This window comes from Cavia porcellus, unplaced genomic scaffold (assembly GCF_034190915.1).
Source record: "Cavia porcellus strain 051 isolate PalLab524CR breed Dunkin Hartley unplaced genomic scaffold, mCavPor4.1 scaffold_12, whole genome shotgun sequence".
Taxonomy (NCBI): domain Eukaryota; kingdom Metazoa; phylum Chordata; class Mammalia; order Rodentia; family Caviidae; genus Cavia; species Cavia porcellus.
The window spans coordinates 26331360-26353666 of NW_026947495.1; positions in this window are offsets into that span (position 1 = coordinate 26331360).

Sequence of the window (22307 nt, forward strand, 5' to 3'; positions counted from 1 at the left end):
TTTAAGTCTGTCTGTTACGCTTTTTTGCTTCTAATTCTCAGCATAGATCTGGCCAACAGCAGCCAGCGTTAATCATGCCACAGCCTCAACTCGGGAGTGCCTTGAAGTTTCCTCTGCCAGATTAATCCATAGCCTTTAAATTCACCCTTCCACAAGTCTCAGGACCTACACAAAATGTAAAGTTATTTGCCAGGATGTAATGTATCTGCCCTTTAGTCAGTTCCTAGTAGCATTACCATCTGGAACTTCATGAAGCTGCCCTTTACTGTCCACATTTCTACCCACGTTCTGGAATAAGATCTGATGGGAACCATCCCTCAGGCTCCTCGTATAGCATCCTAGGGCTTCTGTAGCCCCTACCTCCAAACCTTTCCAAATTCCTTTCACAAACCAGTTCTAAAGGCTGCTGAACCAGACAGATATAGTCACAGAAATGACTCCACCCCAATACCAATTTCTGTATTGGTCCACTTTCCCATTGTGACCAAATATCTGACAACCACATTTAAAGGACGAAATGATTTTTTGATTCATGGTTTCAAGTTCAGTTTATGGTCTGCTGGCTCCAGGCAGGAGCATCATGACGAAAAGGCTTAGCAGAGGAATGCTGCTTGCTTCATTGTATCTGGGAAGCAGAGGAGGAAAATAGCACTGGAGAGGAATGGGCCGGCCGGAGACCAGAGATATAGTGCAGTACTTTAGGTCACACCTTCATGACACACCAAAACACATCTGGAGGAGTGCTTTACTAATCTAGGTGTCTCTGAAACTAGTCAAGTTGACAATCCAGTTTTAACTGTCATATCGGCCAAGGGAAAAGAATAAGAGTGAGGAACTGAAGTATCTTCCAAAGCCTTTTAAAATTTTTTAGTCTTGGGCTGGGGATTTAGCTCAGCGGCATAAGCGCCTGCCTTGCAAGCAGGCCGTCCTGAGTTCGATCCTTGGTACCGATAAAAACGAAAAAGACCAAAAAAAAAAAAGTTAAAAAAAAAATTTTTAGTCTAAAAAATACTCCAAGTGGGGTGAATTATCACTTTCCTACAGTGCCAACTACTCGAAAACCTGATACACAAGGATCACTTAAGTCTAGGAGTTCAAGACTAACCTGGGCAACACAGATTCGCTCTTTCAAAAAAAGAAAATTGGGGCCAAATATATAAAAAGTATCTCTTAGCTGAGCACAATGGCACTCACTTGTCCCAGGTTCTCAAAAGGCTGAAGCAGGACAATCACAGCTTTGAGGCCAACCTAGACAACAAAGCAAAGCCACCTCAGAAAATAAAAAAGAACCTATCAGTAATAGAGGGTTTGCCTGGCATACTAAGGCCCTGGGTTTGAATTCCAGCACAAAAAAAGATTTAATGATTTGAGAATGACAATGTGCAATGTATATACCATTGTTGCCCCCGGATTGATGTGTTTTAAAATTTTGTTGTTTTTTTTTTTTCCTTTCTTTTTCTTGAAATAAAATGGAGTTGGGGAAAAAAAGATTTAATGAAACTACTTTTTGCAAGTATTCAATGACCAACTAGGAATTCAAAATAATAAAGTTTTAGTTTTTGTATGTGGTACTGGAATTAAACATAGGGCCTTTTCCTTAGCTACAGACCCAACTCTTTTTAATTTTTGATATAGTCTCACTGAATTGTTAAATCGCCCCAATTGGGCTCAGACTTGTGATCCTGTGTGCACCAGTTTCCTGTGTAATTACTATTACAGCTGCACACCATTGTACTCAGCTCATTAAACTATTATTAGTAGCACAAACCATTTTACTAACAAGAACACTTGTGGGATAAATGTAAATAGGAAATAGTAAAGGATCTCATACCAAAACCCAGAGTACTGCTACTTAAAGCCACACAAAGAAGATGCAAAGAGAAATACAGCTTAAAAAAAAAGGAAATAAGTAACGTCTTACGTCAGTATACTATGTCACGATGTTGCTCACAAGTAATGAAATTTTTATTACTGGCATCTGGTGCTTAGTGCTAGGGTTATTTCCAAAAGATGAAAAATATTAACAAAAGATGAGAAATATAAAATAAAAAGCGGCCTTTATTCTGAGAACACGGAGAGAGATGACCGGCACCCCCACCGCTGGCGTCCAGCGATCTCTCCGGCAGACACGTGTCGTGGGGGCATGTAAATAGCCTCGGTTTGGGGTGGAACCTAAGGCGGGCATTAGGGATACACAGGTAGCCCATTGGTCCTAGGTTTGGCGCCATATGTAAATTTCCAGGGGCGGGAAGATGGCGTCACAGGTAACTTCCTAGGGGCAGGGGAGATGGGGCTTCCTGCTTCCGGTTGTGGCTTTCCTGGCTACAGAGTCCTGTCTGGGCCAAAACCCTTTCACTTAGTAGGTACTCATTAAAGTTAATAAGTAATTGCCACTGAAGTAAGAGGCAAACCAGAATAGGGCATGGTGCACAGATGCTTGTAATTCCAGCACTCAAGGCTGAGGCGGGAGGATTACTATGAATCTGAGGCCAGACTGGGCTAAAAAAAATAAATATTTAAAAAAGAAAGTAATGTTATGAAAACAAAAAAGAAAAGCCTTCCCAGCAGATGGAAGCAATAGACTACTGGTGCTGCTGGCAGGGCAAGGTAAGAAAGAAAATCAATGGAATCAATACAATGTCTTCAACATCTTAATTCCAAAGTATAAGACCAATGAGTTCATCAACAGGTTGAAAACTGTTGGATGTTACTATGGAGTAGGTTAAGAGAAAACTACAAAGAACTAAAAAAATTGGATTTGAGGGGGTAGAAAACAACTTTCTGACTTGTGCCATTTCTCGTTAAGGTTGACTAAGAAGTGGAATGATATCTGGAGGGGAGCCTGAATCAAAATAGAATCTAAATGTTTCAAAAATTCGACTGGATTATACATTTTAAAGTTCCTGAGAGCCCAGCACTTGGGAGGTTAAGGCAAGAGGATTGCTGTGAGTTCTAAGCCAGTTTGGGCTACACAGTGAGCTCAAGGCCAGCTTGAACTGCATTAGCAAGGCCCTGTCTCAAAAGGACAAAAAAAGACAAAAACTAAAATATAAAGTTCCTGGAAGATGAGAAAGAGAAGTAGTATTAGCACCAAAGTCCTAATAAACCTTGTCAAGTGTGTTTACCGGGCTGGGGATGCAGCTCAGCCATCAAGCACTTGCTTAGCATACTCCAGGCCCTCAGTTCATTACTTAACACCAAAAAAATAACGTTGTCTCTGCCATGTAGACACCATTATCTTTTTTTTTATTTTAAAAATAGTAAAACACTACAAAACAAAGCCAATCAAGACAATGTAGTAAAATTGGTATATAGAACTTAAGAGCAGGATACTGGGATAACAGTAATAGGTACCATAGTTTATCTTGTTTTCTTTACAATAGTTGTCCATTCAATCAGGTATAGCAAAATCAAACCAAAACAGAATATTGAATAGAACAAAACAATCAGAACAAAGCAAAACTGAAAACAATATAGGCCTTCAAAGACAAGGTAGAAAGAAATTCCCTATATTTGCTATATTGAAAACTACCATCCTTCCAAGAGATGCTCAGACCTCTGGCCCCAGGTCAGCATAATCAACCAAACAATAAAAGCATCTAATTGCTTTATGTGCCTTAGTTGCTGTCAACTCTGGCTGACCTCAAAACCATCCAGTTGCTAATGGGGTGGCGGGGCACGGGAAGTTTGATTCTCAGCCCACACGATGTAGGGTCACTGGAGACACTGATTTATTCTCCCTGGTGTACCCACGGCTTGCGCCACTTACCAGAAAAGCTAGCTCATTGCTTTCTTGGTCGGTTCCCAGCCAAGTTCCAGCATGACTGATTCTCAGGAGACACTGACTTGTTCTCTCCCTGGTGGGCCCTCATTCCTGCTTACCAGAAAGGCTGGCTCGTTGCTTTTCTAGACCCCTATTATCTAGAAAGTGAGATAGGTTTATCAAATGTCTCAAAGAAATGTAACGTTACAACACTGCTAATGTGCTAAAAATAAGAAATGATGTTTCAGGACCACATAATGAGTTGATATAGGCTACCATGAATAAAATGGCTGAAATGCTGAGAAGACATCAAGTAACAAATGTTACTTTTTACCCGCAGAGAATCAAAGATAAAGAGGCAGGTGGTGTAGCTCAATAGTAACACTTACTGAGAGTGTGCTGAAGCCTTGGTTTCAATCCCCAACACCACCAAAAAAAAAGGAAGATAAAGAGGATTTATATTTATAGTCAATATCACAGCAAAAATTATTCTTCAATCACACCTGAGGGTGGAGACAAGCCACAACCTCAAGATTTCTTACAATTGATTTCCTTGATTATTCTAAGTTATGCAGTTAGACTTCTGATCAACCAAAGTTTTAGCTTTAGAGCCTTAGTTTAATGTGTAGGAGTTGAATTCTGACCAAAGAAAATAGGTAAGAAACTGGAGTCAGAGTCTTTTAGAATTAGCACTTTTTTTCCCCCCTTTTTTTGCCTTTTTGAGACAGGACCTTCCTATGTATGCAGTTATGCATTTAGCCTGGCTTGAGCTCACTTTGTAGCCCCGGCAGGTCTCAAACTTCCTGCCTTAGCCTCCCGAGTGCTGGGTTTACAGGTATGCACCACCACACCTGGAAAGCATGTTTTCTATGAAAAGAGAGTTAATTATTAATTTTATATAACCTTAATGAGAACACTAAAATTCATTTTTTCAAATGGAAAATGAGTCACAGGATAACACTCCTCTTTGATTCTTCCAAGAACCTCAGTACCATATCTTTCAGATGATTTGGCTTCATATGTTTGTGGTACTGTCCAAGAGGGTACTAATGGTGCCGAGTAGCAAAGAACATTTTGCTAATTTGTTCTATCATGAGTAGTTCAAGCTATTCACTTTTTTCTTGTAATCTGGTTTTCAGCATTTGAACATGTATTTCCTCATTTTTTAAAAATAGCAGCTCCAGGTTTTTTATTTCTTCATTCTTATGTACTAGGTCTGGCTGATGTGTCTGTATAGAATATCCACAGAAGGGGATAGCATAACATTGTCCTACCATCAGATGTCAAAGCAAGCTCTACTGTGCAGTTATCATCAGGATGAGAAATGGCAATTTATGACAAACACAGTATAAAGCTCCATTTTGTGCTGGAAATGAATGTTTCAAGATAGTTCTCTTTGATATAATCAGTTTTACTGTCACCAACATGGTATATCAAAATGCTTATCAGGTGGCATGAAAAAAAATATTTTTTTGAAGAAAAATTGCTTTTAAAACTGCTTCTACCAGCACTTGGGAGGCTGAGAAAGGAGTATCGATTGCAAGTTCGAGGCCAGCCTGGGCTACAAAATCAAAAAATGCATAATAAGACCCTGTCTCAAAAATGCAAAAAAGAGCTGGGGATTTAGCTCTGCGGCATAAGCGCTTGCCTTTGCAAGTGCGGAGTGGTGAGTTCGATCCCCAATGCCAATAAAAATAAATAAATAAATAAAATAAAAAATCTTCTAGCCTGGTACATTAGCGCATGCCTATAATCCCAGCACTCAGAAAGCTGATGCAGGAAGATCTTCATGAGTTTGAGGCCAACCTGGGCTACATAGTGAGTTCAAGCCCAGCCCTTGAACTGCATAGTGAGACCCTGTCAAAAATTAAAAAAAAAAATCTGCTTCTAGGCACACCAGTTATCATTCCACAAGCCTGCCATCTTGACTCCTATAGTCAGCTCTTAAATTACAACCACCCTGTTCCCTTACAGTTACATGGGAATATTAATTAAATTATCAATTTTCCACCTGTATCAGTCAGGGATTTAGTAGAGAAACAGATATAACACAAGATATACAAATGTATAAGAAATGACAAGATTGGCTTATGAGGGTCAGCCACAAAGTTGGATGAAAAAGCATGCAGAAGATATCTGCACATTGGAGGCTGAAAGATTCAGTCCAAGGTTTGGACTTCACTGCAGCATCCTGTGCAAGTCCATATCAGGAGGCTGATGGGTCTACACTGGAATAGTCTATGCTGACAGGCTAAAGGATCCAAGGCAGAAACTGAAGAGTTGCTCTAGAAGTCCGGAGAAGATGTCCAAGCTAAAGGCAAAGACTGGAGCTCCCCTGAAGAATGGAAGCCAATCTATCCTTTCTCATTTCTCTTTTATACCATCCAGGCAATGAGCCAGCCCAGGGCAGGTCCTCTACACCCTAGGGTATCAAACTGCTGAGCCAATTTAATTAAGCTTCTAAACTTCTCAAGTTAACACAATCAATCAACCACTACACCACATTATCAAAATGCATGCATGCATCCTAGTCCATATGTTCCTTTTTAATCTTGTTCAGTATAATTTCATTTATATGAAAATGGTAAGAAGTGTAAACATAAGAGCCAGTTAGGATGAGATTTAGCCCAGATTTTAAACTTCTCTAAGGGCAACTTCAACCGAAAAATCAGTAGCCCTTTCTTTGGGAATGACAGAAATCACTTCATAATCTTCAGCCCATTTTACTACTTTAAGAGGGAAGGGAGAAAGGAAAGAAGGGGGAAAGTTTTTAAAAATGAGAAAAGAGGAAAACAGAAACAAAGCTTTTGTAAGTAGGGCAGGGAGGAGGGCTTGGGGAGATGGTAGAGGAATGAGAAAAAAACAAGTTATATCATGTATGGCCACAAATTCTCTATGAGAAATGCATTCACTATGTATATCTAAAAATTTACCAACAAGGCCAGGGATATAGTTCAACAGCGTAAATGCCTGTCTGGCAAGTGCAAGGTCCTGCGTTCAATTTGTGGTACCAAAAAATTTAAAAAATTAAAAATAAATTTTAAAGTACCAATAAAATCTGATTTTAAAAAAATTAGAAGGGCTGGGGATTTAGCTCAGCAGCATAAGCACCTGCCTTGCAAGCAGGCAGTCGTGAGTTCGATCCCTGGTACCGATAAAAACGAAAAAGACAAAAAAAAAAAAATTAGAAAGCTGAGAACACGGCTGATCTTTGTTAAGCCCTTGGTCCATGAAGAACAAGATAATATTGGGTGGGTATGTGTTTATGACTGTACAACACAAAGTATGTTTGCCATGGTGCCAAAAATCAGTAAGAAATGTTGTGGTCTGTGCCTAGATCCCCAATCCCCCAAATGGGTGCATGGCGAAGGCCCAAAGGAATGAGACAAGGAGCACGATCTTTAGGGCTCCAGGAGGACTAAACTCCTCTGCAGAGCTCATAACTCTGCTAGCCAGCCAGCCGACTGACCCTGGGCGGCCTGTATTTAATCAGAACAAGCAAGGAGTTGAACAAGCAAGGAAAACACAGAAAACCTAAGCAGGATCTTGGGAGGGGTTCAAGGACCCCTCAGAGCATCTGACAAAGCTCATTAAGGAAAACTATTCAGAAAGATAGGCTTCAGGCTTGGCTATCTTGCCCTCTGAGGTGTCTTCTCGTTCTCAGTTCAGCCATGCTCAGGCCATGCCACAGCCCTGCACATGTATTCAGCTTCAACAGCTCCAACAAAGAAATAATTAGCTTGGCAACAGAGCTAACAATGAAATAGGAATCTGAACTTTCTCCAGCTAAGAGATTTTTGTTTTCCTCATCCCACCAAGAAGAGACCCATGGCCAATGAATAGTGTGGAACCAGGTTTGGGTACAGAATCCGCAGTTCCTGAGTGGCTAACGAAGAGCAAATGCAGCACATCCCAGCAGCCTTGCAAAACAGCTTAGTTATATTCTCCTTACGTCCTCAACAATTGGATACATGCTGGGCCAGGTGTGGTGCACTCCTGTAATCACAGCACTCAAGAGGCTGAGGCAGGAGGATCACCGAGAGTTCAAGGCCAGTTTGGGTTACAAAGTAAGTCCAAGGACAGCCTGAACTACAGAAAAAAGAAAAATAAATTTAAAAAATAAAAATAAACCTTTATTTAAAAAATTGAAAACATGCAAATATATGACTTCAGTCAGGCTAGTGAGTGGCTGTGTGGCACAGTGCTTGCCTACTATGCATGAGGGCCTGGATTGGAGCCTAACACTATATACATGGGGAGAAAGACCTTCACCAGAGGCCTCAGGGTCTTCACAAAGGGGTTGAGGCACCCAGCCAAGCCTCCTATGCCTAGGATTCTATAATGCCTACCTGGCAGATTCAAGATGTGCTACCTGCAGTCTTGAAAGGTAGAGAGCACGAAATCCACCTTTAGTGCCTGGTACAGTGCTAACATGAAGGTGCTCCACAAGCTCACATGATTCAGTGCTAGCCCCATTTGGGGATTCTATAAGATATTGTGAGCTCATGCTGAAAGAGAACCTGAGATTCATGTGCTCACATGCAGCTCATAGACCCGCCACAGCCTAAAAATGTTACGCCTGTCCTTTAAATTTTACCCCATGCTGATGTAAACTGAAGCTGCTTAGTAATATGCTTCTCAACTATTCCCCTTTCATTGTCTACACTCGGGTTCATTTGGTTATTTTTGGTACCAGGGATCAAATTCATAACCTCACAGTTGCCAGGCAGGTGCTTGAGCTGCTGAGCTAAACTTCTGGCCCTCATTTGGGTTTGCTTTCTCCAACATAAAACTATTAGAAGGGTCTAAAGCTAGTAGGAACTTTTAAATCAAAAACAACTATAAAAAAGATGTTTTAAGGGCTGGGGATTTAGCTCAGCAGCATAAGGACCTGCCTTGCAAGCAAGCAGTCGTGAGTTCGATCCCTGGTACCGATAAAAAGGAAAAAGACAAAAAAAAAAAAAAAATTTAAAGCACTGCTTCACTTGTCTCTTATTGATTAACCACCCAAAATTTAGTGGTTTAAACAATAATCCCCACCTGGGGGTGTAGTTTAGTAGCCCTGTTACCACAGTTGATGGAGGTGCAGATTCCTAGACTCAGCTTGATGAACAAAGAATTGGGTATGATATATGATGCTAAGAAAACAGCAAAGATCAACCAGGCAGCAGTAAGCATGGAGTGAGCGGGCTTGTGCCAGCATAAAGGAAGAATAGCAGGCACCTTGAGGACTTTGGGATTAGGGATTTAATGTGTTGTGCATGTCCAGGGCGCCCAGTGCCACTGGAGCATTCAGCGTATGATTGAAAATGCAATTGACAGGGTGCTGAATCATGTCAGCTGTATCTATTGTACACCTCCTTTCCCATAATTCACTCTACTATAATTGAATGATAAGATGTGGGCCATATGCATTCAACAAGCTCCAAGTGAAGAAAGGTTATGGTAAATCCTGTTGGAGGATTTGGCGTTAATGCACCTTGGTTTGGGATTTTGGAATTTTCCATGGGGGGTGCTCAGTGATCTTTGTTTTTCTGGTCATAAGCCTTAGGACAAAGGTGGGTAGAGTATGGGCCCTGGGGCTTTCCCAGGTTCCTTCGAGTAAAGGGGAGTGGTCCATCAGTCCTACTACTATCTATAGCATTACAGTATTTGCCTAGCCTGCAAAATCTTGGGTTTAAACGATCCTCAGCACTGCAAAAAAAGGAACAATCCTCTGGGGCAAGAATTTGTACTGGACTCAAAGAATGCTTTGACTCTTACCCTACTTCATATCAGGTGTCTTTTAGCAAAGGCTGGGCTGGAAATGGCCTCACATGCCTGGGGTTCTGGGGCTGGCTCTTGGCTCTAATTTCTTAGTACTCCACATTGTGGACACTTTCTCCACAAGGTGTCTCATCCTCCACAGCAGCCCTATCCTTAACCTCTTTCCAACAGCACATCCTAGACTTCCTAATGCAACAGTTGCACTTCCAAGACCTTAACATCTGGTCTTGGAAGTCCTAGGATGTCATTTCTGTCGCATTCTACTGGTAAAAAAAAGGTCCTAGGACTAGAGTTAACACAAAGGAAATAAACCATCTCTGTGTGACAGAAGTGGCCAAAAGGCAAGTAGGATAGGCCATATGATCACCGTTGTCTCTGGCAACTGCTGGAGTCAGGAGCTGAAGGGGTAATTTCACAGGTGAGGTACCTGGAGAAAGTAGGCAAAACAAACATCAGCAACAGCAAGCAGAAAATCTGTGTCTTTACTGTCCAGCTTATATATATTAGCTGTTACCAAGTTTATATTCGGTGTACTGTCGTGACTGTGTAGAACGTGCATGTTGCCTGTGCTAGGTCATGGTTACGCAAGTGTATGCCTCTGTACGCTGGCACAGCAAGGTCATGTCCTCATTTTGTCTTCAGACACTTGGAGTTGTTTTTGTTTTGTTTTGTTTGAGGGGTCAGTTTGAGACAGAGTTTTGCTACACAGTTAAGGTTGGACTTGAACTCACTTTGTAACCCAGACTGGCCTTGAATACAAACTCAAATGATCCTTCTGCCTCAGCCTCCCAAGTGCTGAGATTACAGGTGTGTGCCACCATGCCCAGCTCATCCAGAGCTTTGAAGCAATCCTGAAACAGCTTTTCAATAAGCAATTGGGGCTGGGGATTTAGCTCAGCGGCATAAGCACCTGCCTTGCAAGCAGGCGGTCATGAGTTCAATCCCCGGTACCGAGAAAAAATTAAAAAGACAAAAAAAAAAAAAAAGCAATTTACCACAAACATAAATACAAAATGAAATTCATATTGGCACTACTTTTGTGGTAGATTAGCTAATAGTCAACTTGTAACACCCAGTTGAACTGAATCAGCATGACACTGGGTATAGAAGGCCTACTTGAGGACTGTTGCCAACAACACAAAAGGATACCTGGAAGGGAAGATTGTCACATTGGCTCCTCTGATATGAACTCAGCTGTTCTTGCCGTTAGAGGAACACAGGACCTTGCTGTCTCTGAGGATGGCTGTGGTTCTCTCCGGGGGAGCTCTGATCCTTATCTTGAGCATAGCTTCTTGTCTCCAGTGCACATGCCTCAGCCTGCTGGCACAGATCCTTTATCCCACTGGCACAGACTTTCTAGCTACCACTGGCCGTTCAGCCTTCCCAGTGCAGAGCTGTAAAACAGACTTACATGAGACATTGTCACAGGCTCTAAGCCTTCAGTTGGCCATAGAGGTCACTGCCATGAGTACTAGGTCTTCAGCTGAACTCATGCAGGACACTGCTGTGGGATCCAGGCCCTCTGCTGGATTCTTTGGGTCTTTGTATGTAGGACAGATCTTCTGCACTCTTTTGCATTTGACTTTTTGGGTGAATATTATAAAATAATCATATAATTTATGTGTCCTGTATTAAATCTGTTCCCTGAAAAACCCTGACAAGAACAACTTCCAACCCAAATCCTGAGTGTGACCTCTTCATCCGCTTTACCTGTACCCTGGGCCAAGCAGTCATCATCCTTTGCTTGAACTATGGAGACTGGAGGTGCCTGGTGTGGCTCAGGGCAAGGGTCCTCTCTGAATCCATCATGTGGTCAGAAAAGATGAATTAGGCAGTCAGAACTGCATCCTTACTTCTGGAGGACAGGGACATATTCAGTGCCACCTTGACCACACAGATGGGGAAACTGCTGGAGCAGACTGGAATGCTATGACCACAAAGTGAAGGAATGAAAAGTAGTCAGGCACAAGCCAGCACCTTACGTCTTGTCATATCATACATGGAGTCCTTTCATCTTTAGTTTGTTAGGCTTTTTTGGAAGGGAGATTGAACTCACAACCTCCAGCTTGCCAGGCAGGTGCTTAGGCCACTGAGCTAAATCCCCGGTACCATTTCATCTTTAGAATAACCTAGTGGGGAGCCACAGTTGAGTGGGCTAGGAGAGAACCAAAAAGCCAAGCCACACCGTTCCATGAGCCAGCTGGCATGTATCCTGGGAGAGGAGCCACCACCACTACCACTGCGGCTGCCCCTCACCCCCGCCCTGCCTCAGCTGATTGAGAGGAACACAGGCTAAGATGATAGCAATTAAAGTAAAGAAACAATTTAACACTTGTGTAGTTTGACTGATTGCAGGCCTACAGTTGGTAGTCTGAACATCTATTTAGAGAATAACAATGTGCAATATAGTAACTTATGAGGGATTTCCTACTGTCTTGTTTTTGTAATCCAATATTATTTTCATTGTTTTGTTCTGTCTTATTGTTTTGTTTCCCTTTAAAATAAGATTTTTAAAAACGAATGACCCACTGGAGTCATTTAATTTTATGAAGCTTTGGGCTGGGGATTTAGCTCAGTGGCATAAGCGCCTGCCTTGCAAGTGCGTGGTCATGAGTTCAATCGCCGGTACCAATAAAAAAAAAGTGTCCCTAATTTTATGAAGCTTGGGGAGATTATTTTTAAAACTAATAAATCCATTCATCAGGTTTAGAACTCCAGGGGCTTATGCTTTCAACCTCTGTCTCTCTCTTTTTTGCAGGGTGGGGTACCAGGAATAGAACTTGGGAACTTGCACTTGTCAGGCAGGTGCTGTGTCACTGAGCTACATCCCTGACCTTCTGTCCTTGTCTTAATTGTACATAACAGTTTACACTGTCCTCTGTGGCTTACTTGAACTTGATTATATAAAGTTGGCCCTTCTTATTATGGTTTTACATTCCACAATACTCAGTCCAAAATATTAAATGGAAATTTCCACAAAAGCTCCAAAGGTGTGAATTTTAACCCATTCTTGGACTGTGGTAAAATCTCATGCTATCCTTCTCTGTCCTATCTGAACATGCTCGTCCTTTTGTCCAGAGTATTCACATTGTATACACTGCCCATTAATCACTTAGTGGCCATCTCAGTTCAGATCAGCTGTCACAGTATTTTAGTGCTTATGTTCAAGCAACCCTAACGCTACTTAAGGCCCCAAAATTCAAGAGGAGTGGTCCTGACAACTTGACTATGCCAAAGAAAAACTATAGCATGCTTCCTTTAAGTGAAAAGGTGAAACTAATTTTAAGAGAGCAGAAGAGGCTGGGATTTAGCTCAGTGGCATAAGGCCTGCCTGGCAAGCACAAGGTTGTGAGTTTGATCCCCAGCACCAAAAAAAAAAAAAAAAAAAAAAAGAGTAGGAGAAAGATCACATTCATATAAATTTTAATACACCATGTTATATTATTCTACTTTATTGTCTCCTTCTAAGTGTGTGTGTGTTTAAAGCAGAGTTTCACTATGCAGTTCAGGCTGACCTTGAACTCACTTTGTAGCCTTAAACTGGCCTTGAACTCAGAGTGACCCTCCTGCCTTACCCTCCTGAGTGCTAGGATCTATGCCTTATCTATAAATTAAATCTTATAAGTATGCATGTATAAGGAAAAATATAGTATATTTATGACTCAATACTATTCATACTCTGGTCATCCACTGGGGATATTGGTCCTTCTTTTTCCTTCAGTTTTTTGAGAGATGGCCAGACTTGAACTCACTAAAGAGCACAGGCTAGTCTCAAACTCACAGCAATTCTCCTGCCTCAGCCTTCTAAGTGCTGAAAACTTAAGAAAACTGTATATTGTCTAAAATCTCCCTGTCAGGGTCAGGGATATGGGCTCAGTAGTACAGTGCCTGCCTGGCAAGTGTAAGGTCCTGAGTTTCATTACCAGTACCAATAAATAAATAAATTTTGAAAATCATCATGTCAGTTGGGTGTAGTGGTGCATACCTATAATCCCAGCACTTAAAAGGCTGAGACAGGAGTGAAAAGCAAATTAAAATTTTAAATAAAAGCCTGCCAAGAAAGCCTGCCAAGAATGCCCACCAAAACCAAGCACATATGTCTGGACAAGCCTATTAACAGAACATTTCTTCCTTTGTGTAACCCAGGCTTGATTAACTGACAGCCTTACAACATGACTTGAGATGTTAAAACTCCCTTAGCAACCGTGGGAGCAATGAAACCCAAAATGTGTAATAGTCATTGTACAAAAGAGAGGAAAAGAAAGTGCTCTAAACTATATAACTGCATGTATATTTAAGTGTATAAGATAGAAAATGATATCTCAGAGTTTTATTGGATCATTGAACAGAACTGTTTGCAGTATCATTGTTGGAATGTCCACTCTACAAGCTTTAATTTTGTGACTTGAACAATTAATTCTAAGATGGCAATATGTAATCCATTAACTAGTGATTTCCTACTGTTCATTTTTTTTCCTCTGTAAATCTGTATAACTTGTACCCTTTGACTGTTTTTTTTCTTTTCTCCTTAAATTAAAAAAAAAAAAAAACTCCCTTAGCAACCAGTGATGTCACCCAACTCTCCAATCATAAAATGCCAAATCTGCCTTTGTACCTCCTCCTTGCTCTCCCTATGAAAGACCTGAAACCCCCACAAGGAGGGCTCTGATTCTTTGAGAGGGATCCCAGTGAGGTCTACTGGTGTAATAAACTGCCTCCTAAATCTCCTCAGTGCCATTTTTCCTGTGTTTTGTCTGTTTTCTGTAACTGGAGGATCACTACAAGTTCAAGGCCATCCTGGGCTCCATAGTGAGTTCAAGGCCAGCCTGAACATAGTGAGACCCTGTCTCAAAAAACTAACAAACTAAATAAATAAAATCAGAGCTGGAGATTTAGCTCAGTACTGTGAGCACCTGCCTGGTAAGTGAGTTTGATCCCTGGTACCAAAATAAACACATAAATAAGTAAATAAATAAAGTCACTCTGTCATTTCTCACCTGGATAATGACAAAAGGTACCATACTAAGTAGTCTGCATTCTCTCTCATTTCTTTCACCATCATTCTCCATGCTGCAGTTAAACTTTCAAAAACAAATGTAACCGTGTCACTTTATTGTTTAACATCCTTCAGTGATTTTTCCACTGTCCAAAGATCATGCCAGCACTGTCCAGAACCTTCCGAGGTCTTGCTACCTTTCTGCAGGCTTGTCTGGTACTTGCTGGCTCCCCTGCAGGTTGTGGTCTAACTGAACTACCCACAGTTCTTACACATACCATGTTCTCTTGCCCAAGTTCCATCTAGTGGTGATCTGCTTGAAAATGAAACTTTCCCCATCTGCGGCAGAGGTTGGTTGAGTTTTCAGAAAACTGGGAAGTGCGGGGTTCTTTCTCTACTCTGGCACTTTGACAGACTAGGTTTCTAGGCCCTTGCACCTCGATGATCCAAGTTCCCTCTAAGTTTGACCAATGAAATGTAAGCAGGAATGATGGGTACATTTCCATGACTGGCCCCTAATCTCCTGAGAGATTTTCTCTGACATTAATGAGGGTGGGGCTGGAAACAAGCAGTTATGAGGGCCACCAGAACTCGACGTAAACACAAAAGCTCAGATCTCATCCTAAACCTACTGAATCGCTTTGTATTTTTTTTTCAACTCCATTTTATTTCAAGGAAAATAAAGAAGAAAAAAACCCCCTAAAACTAAATTTGAAAACACGACAATCAGCAGGCAATAATGGTACTTACATTACTTTGTCCTGTTAACAGGTGATCCAGACTAATTGCCATGAAGATGGAGTCCCTGAAGAGGAAGACCCTGAGGTCCCGAGTGACCACAAGAAGCAGAGTGCCTTGTGCCAGTGCCCTGCACACCTCACATCTCGGGATGGCAGTGGTCTGCAGAGTGAGGGAGAAAGAAACCCTTGTGTTAAGCCACTTACGTGGGAGGTCCGTATCCACATGTAACCTACCTTCTGCCTAGAGTATCTGTTCTTCCCTTCCTGCCCTCCACCTTCTGGTTAATTTCTGCTCTGGCTTGAGATCTCAGCCCAAACTTTCCTTCCTCTAGGTGCCTACTCTTCCTCCAGACTCCCTATTTCAGCCCTCCAGACTAGGTCATCTCTCTCTCAGTGATGAACTCTAATAATATCCTGCACCTCCTCTTCAAAGCATTTATCACAATGGTAATTACATGACTAATTGGCCAATTAATTGCTTAATGTTTTCCTATCCTTAAGGATGTAATCTTCAGAATGAGAAAAATGCCTATGACTTGTTTAATAAAACCCCTCCATCAAGTGCTTTTCTCAGGAAAGATTTGTTCAACGGCTAAATGAAGAAAGGATCTGATGTTCAAATCCTGAAAGGCCCATATACAGTTTTTTTAAAGCATGATTTTGACAGCAATCAGAAATAATAGCTAATATTAGTAAGGCAGTTAATTATCGCATGTCAAGTACTTGCTCAGCAAGAGTTTCTGTGTGATTGTCACTGTAGCCCAGCGGGCAAATTGTGTCATTACCTCAATTTAATGATGAGGCAAGTGAAGGGTCAGAGAGGTGAGGGAATTTGCCTCTGGTTACTCAGCTAATAAATGGTGGTCTATTCGTGTACTGCACAGGCTATTTCCAGAGTTCATGATCTTAACTAATGATGTTAGTCTCAGCCTCGCTAATTTAGTGAGTGTCTTTCTTGATCCATCTTATTCACCTGGAGCTGAGGAGTATTGTCCTAGCTTAAACACGAAAATTCCATTCTTCTGAGTAAAGTTCAGAAGAAATTCTAATCTTCCTTGTTTTTATTTCATATACATCCTTATACATTGTAGTAACTATCCTCTCACTATCTACAAGCAAGTTAATTTTGCTCTGTATAGCCAAATTAATTTCTTTACACTTCTGACGCACTCAAGGAAAAAGAAAACAGAGCAGAGAATATTTTTTCTTCATGCTTTTTCACATAAATGGCTTTGCAATATATATGTCAGATAGCCTCCTCTGGTGGTAAACAGGTGCAAGCTTCAATGAGAAGAAAAAAATATTTTAAGTATGGTGTAGGACTTTATATTTCAAGTTAATAGCACCAACCTAGTCTCAGTTAAAAAAAAAAGTACTTCAATGTGTTTTTCAAAAGCAATGGTAACAAGCTGATGCCAAACTATTTACCTTCTGATGAATACCAAATATATTTGAGTGACCAGAGTTAAGAAAACAGTTTATCTTAGGGTTTTCTCTGTGCAGACAACCTTTGTGATGGGGGAACATCTGACCTCAGTGACATTTTTAACCCATTTATTTGGCAATGCCTCAAGGCATTAGAGGAATAGAGAGAGAGAGAGAATTAAGTAAAGTTATTGCTTCTAAACTTTGGGAGGAGAGAATACATAAATCCAGAAATGTAATTGAAATAAACTGTTAAGGAGACCATGAGAAATTGTGCTCTAACAGATATACCACATAACCTGCTCAACTGTCTGTTTTTCAGGCTGGTACTGAGCCGATTGGTGGAATACTGGCCTACACTGCTGGTGCCCATATTCCTCTTTGATCAGAGATGCATGCATGCAGCAACAACGATGGAGACTGTAGATGCTTGGCACAGCTGGACATTAGGTAAATGAATGAGGCTCAGTAATGGCAGGGGCTGTGGCAAACTACAGTGCACTCAACCTTTGGAAAACCCTGCGCGGGCCCACTAAGGCAGTAGACCAGATACAGTCCTTGGGCCCCAGCACAGTAGGATCAAAACAAATAAAGATCCTACACTGTTGGGACATGAAGAGAGGTAGGGATTCTGCTTTACAGTCTCTGCTAAAAACCAAATAAACAAACAAACAAACAAAAAACTAGAAGCAACACACAGTGATGAGATACAAAAGAAAACAATTTCAAGAGGTAGAAGGCCAGAGGGTTTCTGGCCAGCCAATGGGAATGTTTCCTATTTTGGCCTAAGCTCTTTGTCGTGGAATGTACACTGGGGTCAGGCAGGTGGGCAAAATGTTGAGAGTGGTTTCTTCTGAGGACCAGAGAGACATCAACAGAAACTGAACTTCCCTTTCTACAGATCTAAAGCCTGGTACCAGGCCAGGACTAAGATCTCTCAGAGAAGAGCTTATTGCAGTGAAATTATCTTTGTATCAAAGAACTCCATAAAACCTTGGACCCAGTTGCTTGGTAGCCTTCCATCTCTAGAACTACAGAGCAGCAGGGGACAGGAAAATAACAGGATATGATCCATTCTTTATTTTGCCTGCTGCCCATTAATAACAAAAGTCTGTTTAAGGGCCTGAGTATAACAAGGAGGTTAAATTTTCATCAGTGATTCTGATCCATTTGAAAAATAGTGTTAATAGTGTTGATGCCCCTCCCCTAGGAGGCCTTCCCTGGCCCTGTGTCTTTCTGTTCACCCAAACCAAAATATTACAGTCCCTGAGTTATGTGTCAGCTTCTCCCACCAGCTAGACAGTAAGTTCTTGTTTATTTGTCTATTCAGTATTAAGGATTGAATCGAGCAGCACTCCACCTCTGAGATATTTCCTTAGTTCTTTGTATTTTTTGATAGTTTTTTGTTTGTTTGTTTTATTTTTTGCTTGTATTTTGAGATAAGACCTCACTAAGCTGCCCAGGCTAAGCCTGAACTAACTATTAGAGTTTTCTGGTGCAATAAAGAAGCAGAATATAAGAAAAAGTAAAAGTGGCCTTTTTATTTTTTTGTCTTTTTCGTTTTTTATCAGTACCAGGGATCAAACTCACGACTGCCTGCTTGCAAAGCAGGTGCTATGCCGCTGAGCTAAATGCCCAGCCCCTAAAAGTGGCCTTTTTATTTAAAGCACATGGAGAGCCGGCTGTGGTGGCTCATGCCTATAATTTCAGCATTCGGCAGGCTGAGGCAGGAGGATTGTTGCGAGTTTGAGATCAGCCTGGGCTACAAAGTGAGCTCAAGGCCAGCCTGAACTGCATAGAGACCCCCTGTCTCAAAAAGACCAAAAAAAAAAAAAAAAAAAAAAAAAGGACATGGAGAGGAGCCCACAGCTAGCAAGGGTTTGGCTTTCTCTTCTGCCCAGATATGGGCATGTGGAGTATATGTGACCTTTGACTGGATGTGGTGCTGGCGGGGGCGGGGGGGGGCATTGATGACACGCAAGGAGTTAAATGGAATTTTCTTCCAGCATACTGGGAAAGGAAGGCGGAAGTTGTAATCGGAGAAGGAGGAGGAAGTGGCTATCATGGTAAGCATTCCTGATTTGGCCTTCCACCATGTTGAACCACCACCATAATGTCCTGTAATTTATTCTAGGGCAAAACTCTTTTTCTTTTTCTTTCTTTCTTTCTTTCTTTCTTTCTTTCTTTCCTTTCTTTGTCTTTTTTGAGACAAGGTTTCACTATGTAGTTCATTCTGACCCTGAACTGTGTAGCCCAGGCTGGCCTCATACTCACAGTCGTCCTCCTGCCTCAGCCTAGTGAGACTGGAGTTACAGGCATGCACCATCATGCCCCACCCTAAATTTGAACTTTAGCTCCCCCTTCCATGGCTGTCTCGGTAGCAAGTACACACACCCAGCTTGACTGTAAACTAGACCTATGGCAATCCCTAATCTATTGCCTGTCCCATATCCAGCCCTGATACTTAAGTATTTCCTGAGCAAGTGAAAGGAGGCATGGTGTTAACAAAAACAGATGGCAAGCTCAGGACAGTGAGTAAGGGTCTGGCTGGCCTAGGGGCTGCTGGGGGAAAGCAGAAGAAACACGCCTGAAAACCTGAAGCCAGATGGAAATGGGTTGGCTGCAGAATTCCTACTTTATTCTTGGAGGCACTGCAAAACCGCGGGAAACTGTCAAGTGGAAACAACATGCTAAAAATAATTCGGGGAAAAGGTGGACAGGACATCATTGAATGTGATGGCTGGAGAGACAGCTGAAGAAGTAATTGAGAAAAGTGTGGTTCTTTCAGGCCTCTGGTGATTGGGGTTCTGTTTTAGTTGCTGCTATATTTGAATATGTTTTGTCTCACTTTGCAGTTCAGGCTGGACTGAACCGGTAGTCAGCTACTAGGTAGCCCGGGCTGGCCTCAAACTTGCAGTGATCTTCTTGCCTCAGCCCCTTGAATTCTGGGATATCAGGCCTGCACCACCACACTGAGTATGTTCTTTACCCTCTGAAACTCCGGTTGAAATTTGGTCCCCAGTTGTTGGAGTCTGTGCCTAGATCCCCAGTCCCCCAAACGAGTGCACAGCAAAGGCCCAAAGGAATGAGACAGGCAGCATGATCTTTAGGGCTCCAGGAGGATTAAAACCCTCAACAGAGTTTATAATTCTGATAGGCGGCCAACCGACTGACCCTAAGCAGCCATATTTAATCAGAACAAGCAAGGAGTTGAACAGAAAAATGCAGAAAACCTGAGCTAAGTAAGGAAAACTACCTAGAAAGTCTCCAGGTAGCTTAGCTGTGGCCATCTTGCCCTCCCCCCCATCTCCCCATTCTCAGTTCTGCCACGCCCAGCCATGCCACAGCCCCGCGCATGTATTCAGCTTCAGTGACTCCAAAACCTAGTATAATAGTGTTGAGAGGTGGTGGAAACTTTGAAAAGAGATTAGGTATTTAAAGGGATTCAAGCATTTCTCATGGAATGGAATTCATTACTGTGAGAGGGGTTTTTTTGTTTGTTTGTTTGTATTTCTTGGATACAGGGTCTTGGGTAATTCAAACTGGCCTTGAACTCACTATTTGGTCAAGGCTTGCCTCAAACTCATGGTGACCCTCCCGCCTCAGCCTCTAGAGTGCTGGGATGACAGGTGTGCATCAGAGTTGTTATAAATTGGGGCTAGCCCTCAAGTTTTGCTTCTTCCACAGTCTGTTAAAAGAATATACACACTTCAGCAATTCGTCATACTAATAAATGTCTGGAAGCTAATGGCCACCACTTTGAGTGCCTTTTGTAATTATAGAGGCTAAAGGTAACATGTATCTTTTTAGGTAATTTGTATTAATCTCATGCTCTCTCATAAATTAAAATATTTCTACAAGTTTTTTCTGAAAGGTTCTTGCCCTGGTATAAACTATCGCAGTTATGGCAGTGTTCTAACATGGCAGGAGGCCAAAGTGGGAAAGCTTACCAGTTCCTGCTGCTTCTTCAGCCCTAATTGCTCCCCTTCCTGTTTGCAGGCACAGAGAATTCCAATCGGTTCCTCACACGTCATCAATGTCCGCCCCATGTGCCACTTCCAATCAGAGGGCATATAACCCTCTGCCTCTCTATATCTGCTCAAAGGAGACAGCCCACCCACCATGAGCTGGGTGCTCCTTTCCATGTCAACTCATTAAAACTGTTCATTTTGTACTTTTGCTTCTCTATTGTACCAGAATATTCTAACACTTTCCTTTCCTGTTACATGCATTTTTGGAGCAGACTCTGTATTTTGTCTTCTGTTTTTCTACTGTGCTATAAAGCAGCACTAGGTCTTTGCCAGAAACAGCCACAAAATACTGAGAGAGGGGACCAAAGTTCTGAACGGGGAGGGCACAACAAAATCTGTTACAGTGGAAATTAAAAGAATTGAAAATAGAAGATGGTGAAGCGGTAAGCAGCAGAAAAAACAGCCTCACTGGAATATAGCACTGTGAGGAAGATGATAAGGAAGAAAGTGGGTCCCCTGGAATTGAAGTGTGAACTGAAGCCCACAGAGAGAGTGAGAAGGAAAACTTCAACAAAGAAGAAGGCGGTAGCTGGTGGTACCTTCTCACGGAGATGGGACTCACTCGCTGCACGAGAGGAGCTGGGGAAACACAGTCACAGTGAGAGTGACAGCTGGGGACCCCAGAGGCTCCTGCAGAGAGACACTGCCATGGAGGGCAGCAGAGGACATGGACTGGCGGGCACTGTTAGTCCTGACAATCCATGACCAAGGTGAACTAAACAGAAAATACAGTGGCATAGTGCCAGAGAACCAGGGAGGAGGCCAAACAAGCAGCAGCTTCTCCTCTCCAACAAACTGAAGAGGTAAAATTTTCCAACAGATTCAAAACCCAAAAGCCAGCTACACTTGGAAGATATCTCAGAGAAGTAATCATCACCTAAGGGTTCTAAATACTACCGATAAAGCAACCCACCATAGGCAATTTACAAGCATCACTTCAGGAATCAAGCTAAAATAGAAAAGAGAGAAAATAAAATGAGAAGACACTTAAACACCATGTAAACTCAGACATCCAGTTCACCAAAGGCAAGTCTAGGAGGAAATGAGGTGGAACATTTTGAAAGCATTCTCTCTGAACAACAAAGCAACTGAATGAGGCTCTAGAAAAAAATGAAATCAGAATTAATCTCTCAGATAAAGACCATGTTTAATGACACTAGAGCAGATACAGACAAAAAAATAAATGAACTTAAGACAATTATGGGAGCTCAACATGCAAAAGAAATGGATAGGTTCCTAGATACATATGAATTACCAAAGCTGAATAAAGAAGATATACAAATCCTAAATAACCCAATATCAGTAAATGAAATCAAAGATGTCATCAAAAATTTATCAACAGGGCCGGGGGTGTAGCTCAGTGGCATAAGCTCCTGCCTGGCAAGTGTGAGGTTGTGTGAGTTTGACCCCAGTACCAAAACCAAAAAACAAAACAAATTTATTAACAAAGAAAAGCCCAGCTGCTGACAGACTCACTGATGGATTCTACAAGAAATTTAAAGAAGACCTAACACCACTGCTTCTCAAACTCTTTCATGATATTGAAAGGGAAGCAATACTGCCAAATTTATTCTTGGAAGCAAGCA